The following is an 8,083-nucleotide window of genomic DNA, read 5'->3' as shown; positions in this document are numbered from 1 at the left end:
ATAGTATAGTATGAGTACTATTATATTATCATTTTAATTTGTGTAAATGCAATTTCAAAACTTAATTCTATTTTGTGTTTAGAGGTAATCTGCAGGCCCTGCGATGGACTGGCGACCTGTCCAGGGTGTACCTTGCCTTTCACCCGATGTAAGCTGTGATTGGCTCCAGCCCCCCGCGACCCTGTACGCAGGATAAGCGGTTGACGATGGATGGATGGAGGTAATCTGCAAATGTTAACATGCTAACATGCCAAACGAAGATGGTGAACATTTAACCTACTGAACATGCATGTCATTGTCATTGTAAGCATGTTAGCATATTCAGCCTCACAGAGCTGCTAGAGAGGCTGCAGACTCTTCATTGTTTGAGAGGGAATTTTACAATGAGATTTCACTTAAAAACTTGTAACAAGTAACTGATATAAAGATAAGACCAGAGGCTGCATTTCACAGGATAGTTTCAATTCCTAATACCTTAATAGAAAATAAGATTTTAAGGCAATTTTTTGTGTCTTGTAAAGTGACTTGAAGTAGCTTTTTGACAACAACCAACTATCTCACGTTTCACATGCTGTCTGTGTGTTCACTGGGGAAAAATGGCTCTTTAAATGGGAAACAAAGTCTACCACACCCCACCACACAATGCTATTTTAGTCATTCCAGACATGATTTTTGAGTCAGGTAACGTTAAAAGACTTGCCCACAGACATTCAGCTTACTTTCTAGTTTGCCAAGACATGCATTTGTTGTGATATTAGCTATAGTAGCAGGAGAGTTGTTAGTATTACTGTCTGGAGCTGTTGTGGTGGCTCTGGGGTCAGCTCGTCTTCTCTGCATGTAAGCTTCGAGCAGCAATTGTAACAACAATTTGGTGAAAAAACAACTTAGCTTATTTCTCATAAATCGCGTAGTAGGCTAATCCCCCTTTAATAACCAATGCTGACGTATTTCTCAGGAGCAAGTGTCACTAAATGTAAAGATCTAAGTTTTAAACTGACAAACTATCCTTTTCTGCAACACTGAGTACAAATCGCACCAGGAGGGGGTGCCATATTAAAGGAACTAGAAGCAAAGGCTAGCATGTCTCACATTTAAGTTTCATTCATGTATGAAATGGCAAAATGTCAGACAAGGAGTTATTAGTGCTGGATGTTTGTAAAACAGCCACCTCCTGCAATGCTGTGACATTCATATTTGCTATGCATCAAGAAAAACAGTATGTGCATTTATTTACATGTTTAATGTATCTAAAGCTTTCTCCTCCTTTGAAATGCTGCAGCAATATACATGCGAAACTATGTGCACAGAGCGTAGTTCAGGAGGCCTGGGTGATTAGAGCAATTACTGCAAAAACAGAACCCGACTGGCTTTGTCTGTTTAGAAATTCTCAGCAGTCACAGAGCAAACAGAGAACTGGCCAGCCTGGATCAACAACAGTATTGGTTGCATCTTTAAATACCAGCATAGAATATTATGTATGGGCAGCTTAAATAACCACCCACCCCTCCACCTACGCACATATACACACACGCAAACAAACACATACACAACCCCCTTACCACAGTTACCATCACTACACACCCACACACTTTATTAAAATGAGGGGACTGAAAACACCCCTTCAAGATTCTATCAATGTTGATTACTTTTTGTGATCTGATTTGTCGCACATGCATGCTGCAAACATGCTGGGTGTTTTCCCTCCCAAAAAGAGCATTTTTTTGTTTGAGATATGAGGCTTTGTCACAAAAGTCACTTTTATTTTCCTTAAACCAGCTTCAGATTTTGGCAAAATATCCATTTGAAAAATCTGCACCACGGCCTTGACAGGACACACAATGTGAACATTAACTCTGGTGTTCAAAGCCTGTTAAACCTATACAAGGACACCCTTTAAAAAAATGTCTTTCAGTGTTCTGTATTCTACAATCAACAGAGGAAGGTTAATGTGGCTGCACTATTGTTTGAATGCTTTACATTACAGGTTTTTGAGTGTACTTCTGAGTTGTTATCACAGCAGTCAGGACAAGATCATTTATACGTTCTGAAAAGTTAAGTGTTCTTTTGTGTACTGTAAAATATTTGAAAGACCACCAGTGCCCTCTGTCAGCCTCAAACAGGCTATCACATATGTAATGTTTTTCTTCTGGAGGCTGATTTGGCTTATTTTTGTTTGAGCAATGATCTTATTTTACTCTTTATGGGATTTATTGTACATTTTCTGCAGCATTGCTGAATTTCATGATACAGGTGCAAACATTTTTTTCATCTTGATAATGCTTTTTTTCTGGCAGTAAAGTTGTTATTGAAGTTTCTTAATGTAATAAATCTAACTTTAAATTGGTTCTTATATTAACCTTCAGTTTGCATCAGTGAAACCACATAAACTCTGATCTGCTAACATGTGTATTTTAATGACGCAGTTTTTTCAATGTAGAATTTTGCCTAGGATTATGCTAATTCAAATAAAATAAATATTTCTTGCAGGGGAATTTACAGTTTTAGATATGAGGACATGACAAGTTACCACAGAGTCATGCAATAACAAAACCTGTGGGCGTACAGGCAATGGGCTCATTTTAAGGTGAAAGGGTCCTGAGGCAGCTATTAGTGTTTGTTCATGTGTGTGAAACTGAGAATTGATTGTGGGAAAGGAACCAGCCGCCCTGCTTCAGACTTGGCAATATCTTTATCTACGCTAGACCACGCAAGACATTTTAAAGTCTACGTCTGTCTGTGTAATCTTTTCAATCCGATCATAAAGACAAAGCAGCAACTTTGTGAGCAACACCCTCCCTTTAGACCAAGGCGAGTTTAAATTAATAGTGAGATCATTTCTATCTCTGTAACTGCTTAATGAAAAGGTAGACATGAAGCTAACTCCACGCTTCAAAACAAAAGAGTTTAAAATTGGTCTCATTTTGTGTTGTTGGAATTAAAGGCAACATCAAAAAGTGACAATACCAAAACATGTTAAATGTTCTTGCCTTGACGTGTTGCACTATTTTTCATAAGCAATGCTCCAAAATATTTTTATGGTCTGAAATAGTAATTGTTTGCATCAAACTGAAGTGGATGGCATGACATAAATAAATGTCAAGTGAATTCATGGAAGTACAACACTACAACACATGTAACTTGCATAGGCAGTGCTTGCAAAACTATTTTAATAAATTTAATAATGTGCATTATCTGTAGGCAATGGTAATGCTATTCATTAAAATGAATTGTCATTCATTGTTACATGGATGTTTGAACTTGTTATTTTAGTTTTACTTAACTGTGTTTTTCAGTTTTGGTATCAGTGGTGTGTGTGGGTGGATGGGTAAGAGAGAGAGAGAGAGAGAGAGAGAGGGTAGTGGTGGTGGTGGTGGTGGGGGCATAATTAGAGCACTTGCTTTGCCTTAGATTAAAAAAAGAAACCCTGAACTCTTTCAAATGTTTTAACAGTGTTACAATTGCTTATAAAACACCTTCAGTGTTCCTATCTCTCCTCAGAGTTGTGTTACAATGTACTTCATGCTGTCTTGTTACGAAGGAGGATTGGAGCTATTGTCAGCACACAGACACCAGGGGGAAGCATTCAGCCACTCAATGGCAGTTGTCATTTGGTTGAGGTTAGACAGAGGAGATGAAACATCTCATATGAAAACTACATCACAATCAGAAAATTATTTACTCTAAAGAAGGCGACAAAAGATGACGATTTTCAGATGACATTAAAGTCAAAATCGTATGAAACTTGTTCACTTTTCTTGAACGTTAGTTGAGGTACAAAATAAAACTGCGTACTTGGCTTTAACAATAGTTCACTGGTGTTATCCCTTCTTTACCACAGGAGTAAACCACATGAGCTGCAGTCAAAGAGAAGAGACTCTGCAGCAGTGGCAAAGAGGTGCAGCACTATTTGACATCACACAACATTGGAAAAATAAACAAGAAAACATGAAAATGGCAATGATGGAAACTTTACTGTTCAGCATATTAAAAATCCTGTAAAAATGAGAACTGACTGCTATTGCTACTACTAATGACAAAGCACTTCTACACTGCTTCTAGTAGTAGTTCTGCTTCTGCTTTTACTAATACTATTACTATCCTTCATCTACAGTTTTACTGCTACAAATGTCACCGCCATGGCTATGACTACTGACACTGCTACTAATATGTCAGCTATTATTACAACACAATGCCTCCACTACTGCAACTACTCCAACTTTGACTCCTAGCGCTACTGGTCAAATACTGGCTGTACTAGTGTAGAAGGGCAGGCGATAGCCACACAATCCTCCTTATCCATTTGTGAATGATCTAAGTGTGTGCCACTAAATTATCCAGGAAAATTGTTTATATAGACTGTACAGCTTATGAAGTGTTTTCACCTTTCTTGCTGCAGAATTTCAGAGGAAGGTTGGGCGTTTTTTACAGTGCTCCAACCAGGTTTATTTTAACAGTATAGTCGGTGACGAGAACAAGGATGAAGGTTTCATATGTTTTATAGACAAAAAATATTTCATCTTTACCTTGGTGCTCTATACATGAGTAATTTATTCAGCAAGGTCACTGTAGCAACAAGAAAGCTGCAAGATAATTAGTCACAGTCAAGAAAGCTGAAACCAGTTTTAGATGTATTTAACAAATTAATAAAATATTTAAAAAGCTGACATTTTGTGTTTACAAACATCCAGCAACATAAAATGTTAGACATAGATAGATAAAAACATGCATCTTGAGGTAAGTGAAGTCTTCTATTTATTAATATATTTTATTTTACTCTATGTAATTAGACTTTTTATGATGAATATACGACCATTTCCAACAGGAGCATAATCTGCAAGCAGTGTTTTGGGAGGCTACATGTAGACAGAATCATAGATACACTCATACACTATTGCCCTGTTAAATTTCACAACAATATATGTCAAACCTCTAAGTCAGGTGCAAAGTGCATAATGATGAGTATTCAGAATACAGTGCTTTGCTTTCAAAACAACAGGGTTGAAAATATTTTTCTGTTGTTTGTCTGTCAACGGGGAGATGACCATCTCAGCCAAGCATTCTAACACAGGGAAGTATTAAATGTTTTTTTATTTAATGCTTATTTTGTGTAGTATATTTTCCTAACACTATAGTGGGTGGCGTAAACGAGATGGGATCTTGGTGATGATCATGCCAATCATCTTAAACTGCTCAGCTTTCTGTTGTGACCGTTTGGAGGGGGCCCTACCCCTAGGTTGGGAACCACAGAACTAATTCACATTACAACTATCCAACTCTATATAAAGTAGTTAAACTAGCTCCACTTTGACTAGCAACAACAGAAAACATACAACTTATTCATGCTTTCATTCATCATATGTAAATGCTCCGTATTTGTATAGCGCCTTTCTAGTCTTTTTGACCACTCAAAGCGCTTTTACATCCAAATTCACTGAGCCTAAGTGCTCAAACAGAAACTAACATTCACACACATTCATACACTGGCGATACAGCCACCAGAGGCAATTCGGTGTTCAGTATCTTGCCCAAGGATACTTCGACATGCAACCTTCCGATTAACGGGCAACCCGGTCTACCTCCTGAGCCGCAGCCGCCCATAGTAAACAATCTAATATAATACTGAATGATAATACTGTATAGCAATCACACTGGGGCAATTTATGGCAAAACAGTACTTTTACTTCTGATACTTAAAGTACATTTTGCTGATAATAGAACTGTTACTTGTAATATTATATTTTGGCATTGTTGTATTGGTAGTTTTATTCAAGTAAATGATCTGAGAACTTCTCCAACCACTGGACAATTGATAGTTTTCTACTTTACTCAGTTAAGAGTCTTTGGACAAGCTCTTTAGGCCGTCATTGTCTTTGCTTCTATGCTTTGAATTGAAACATCATGTTGGTTGTTCTGAGAATGTAGTATTGCAAACCTATCCAGCAAAATAAGTGTCTAAATACACTATATATGAGCAGAGAAACAGGCTATACAGTTACAGAAACTTCTTTTGCTGATTTTTGCGGTGACCAGGCTGATTCAAATCTTGAGTGGCTGTTTCCAGACATAAATCTCATAGTGAAAACTTAGCTGAGATATAGTCAGGCTGGGGGATGCCACCATTCCCTCACACTTTGATAAGATAAAAGTAACTTTTTAAACCAGCTAAAGAATTTGTTTTTCATTCTGGCCTTTCCACTACATTACTCTCCTGGCCTGTTATAACTATAATACTGCTAATAATAGCTGATACTGCTGCTTACATTAGGCCACTACAACATCCACATGCTTTTTTTAAACTAAAATGATCATTCTGTCAAATATTTTAGCAGGGAGCAGAAATTGCTGCCAGTCTGCTCGAATGTAAGACTAAGGTTTTTTTTTGCAGGACTAAGGTTTTATTTGGGCTCCTAGGAGACCCTAGGCCCCCTCTGACAGCTACAAAACAAGCAAACAAACAAACAAACACCATTGTTTAAACAGCATGATAATTTATGATATTTCATATGAGAATTGCTATTGACCCTGATTTTGAATTGATGATATGGTTAAATACAATGGATTTTTGTATTCTCTATATTTTTAAAAGGTGTTGGCAGAATTTGTACGCAGCACTACTGCTTTCAATTCCCAAATAAGAGTGTGCAGTATGCTTATCTATTTGGATTTCTTTTATTGGACGGGGTACGGTAAGATTGTGTTGGATAACATATTGTACACTTCTTTGTCTGTACATGACTTTGGCAAACAAAATTAATATACATTTGTTAATGCATAGCCCAACATATATAAGACATTACGTTGTGCCTTGTTTGGTATTATTACACCAAACAAAGCAATTATAGTTTGTCATCTTCATCAAATGTGCAAAAGGAAGGGTCTCTACATACTTGGGTTTAATTAGGTCAGAAGAAGTAAAAAGAGAAAACAAAGGTAAACACTTTCTGTTATAATTACTATTTTTGAACACACAACAGTGGGGTCTGCGAGGCACCAAACAATGAAGTGTCAATAAAACACAAGGTTAAAGGCAACAGACCACAATTAAATAATATACTGTACTTCCCTATAGTGAGAACTGTCTCAAAACTACTGCTTAAGAATGTTAAAATATACTGACCTAAGCCAAACTGCTGTCAAGATGTTTAAATTTGAGTTGTTGTGCTGTCTAACCAGAGTCAGACTTTTGCTTATCATTACAATGAGGACATTTCCAACAAGGCATTTTTAATTCTATAATTTATTATGTGCTTAAAAAGAGATCAAACCTGCTATTTTTCCATTTGAAAGTTATATTATTTTGCATTGTGAGATCCATCAGAATAACTGGTGTAAATAAAAACGCATTGTTTACATAAAGTGGGATAAAATTGGAACCTTCTTATTTGTTTTCAGTCAAACTTGCTGCTAAAAATATCAAGTCCATCTGATCACACTGTTAACCCCAATTTATGTTTTATACTGAATCGAACTGTATTGGTACACCCCTATTTAGTACTCACATTGCTGTTACCACATTAGCAAGCAACAGTGACAACAGCTAGAACTATGCCAATTATCAGCCCACATCTAAGAACTCTGACTATCTTACCCAAACTCAAACTGACCTTATAACAACAGGACAGGATTTGCTTCTGATTCTGCTACATTCAAGTCGGCAATTAGATCATCCAGAAAAACTGACTTGCATTACTCTTTTTAGGGACTTTTGAGGTCCCCTCGAAACCATAGTGTTATATGATAGGCCTATGTATCTAGTTGCGTAATGTTCTATTATTCTGTCGATTTATTTACTATGTTTTGGTTCAAGATTTTTGTATGAGACAAATAAGATTCATTCATATAAAAAATGGTATCCATCTACTGTGAGCATTTTGACAATATTACAATTAGGTTACTATTGCAATTTCTTTTTCAACCATATTATGTACCAAACTATTGCTATTTAGCATCATCATTGACAGAGCAGACTCAGAGTCAGCAGGGCTGAAAACATCTGCCGATTTTAGCTGTTTTCAAAATCTTTGGTATAGGCACACACACACACACACACACACACACACACACACACATATATATATATATA

Source organism: Micropterus salmoides, unplaced genomic scaffold (genome assembly GCF_014851395.1).
Source record: "Micropterus salmoides isolate LMB-PRFRI ecotype aquatic unplaced genomic scaffold, ASM1485139v1 Ms_hic_scaffold_15, whole genome shotgun sequence".
NCBI classification, from domain to species: domain Eukaryota; kingdom Metazoa; phylum Chordata; class Actinopteri; order Centrarchiformes; family Centrarchidae; genus Micropterus; species Micropterus salmoides.
The sequence above is the reverse complement of the archived record's forward strand: the minus strand, read 5'-3'. Positions refer to the sequence as shown.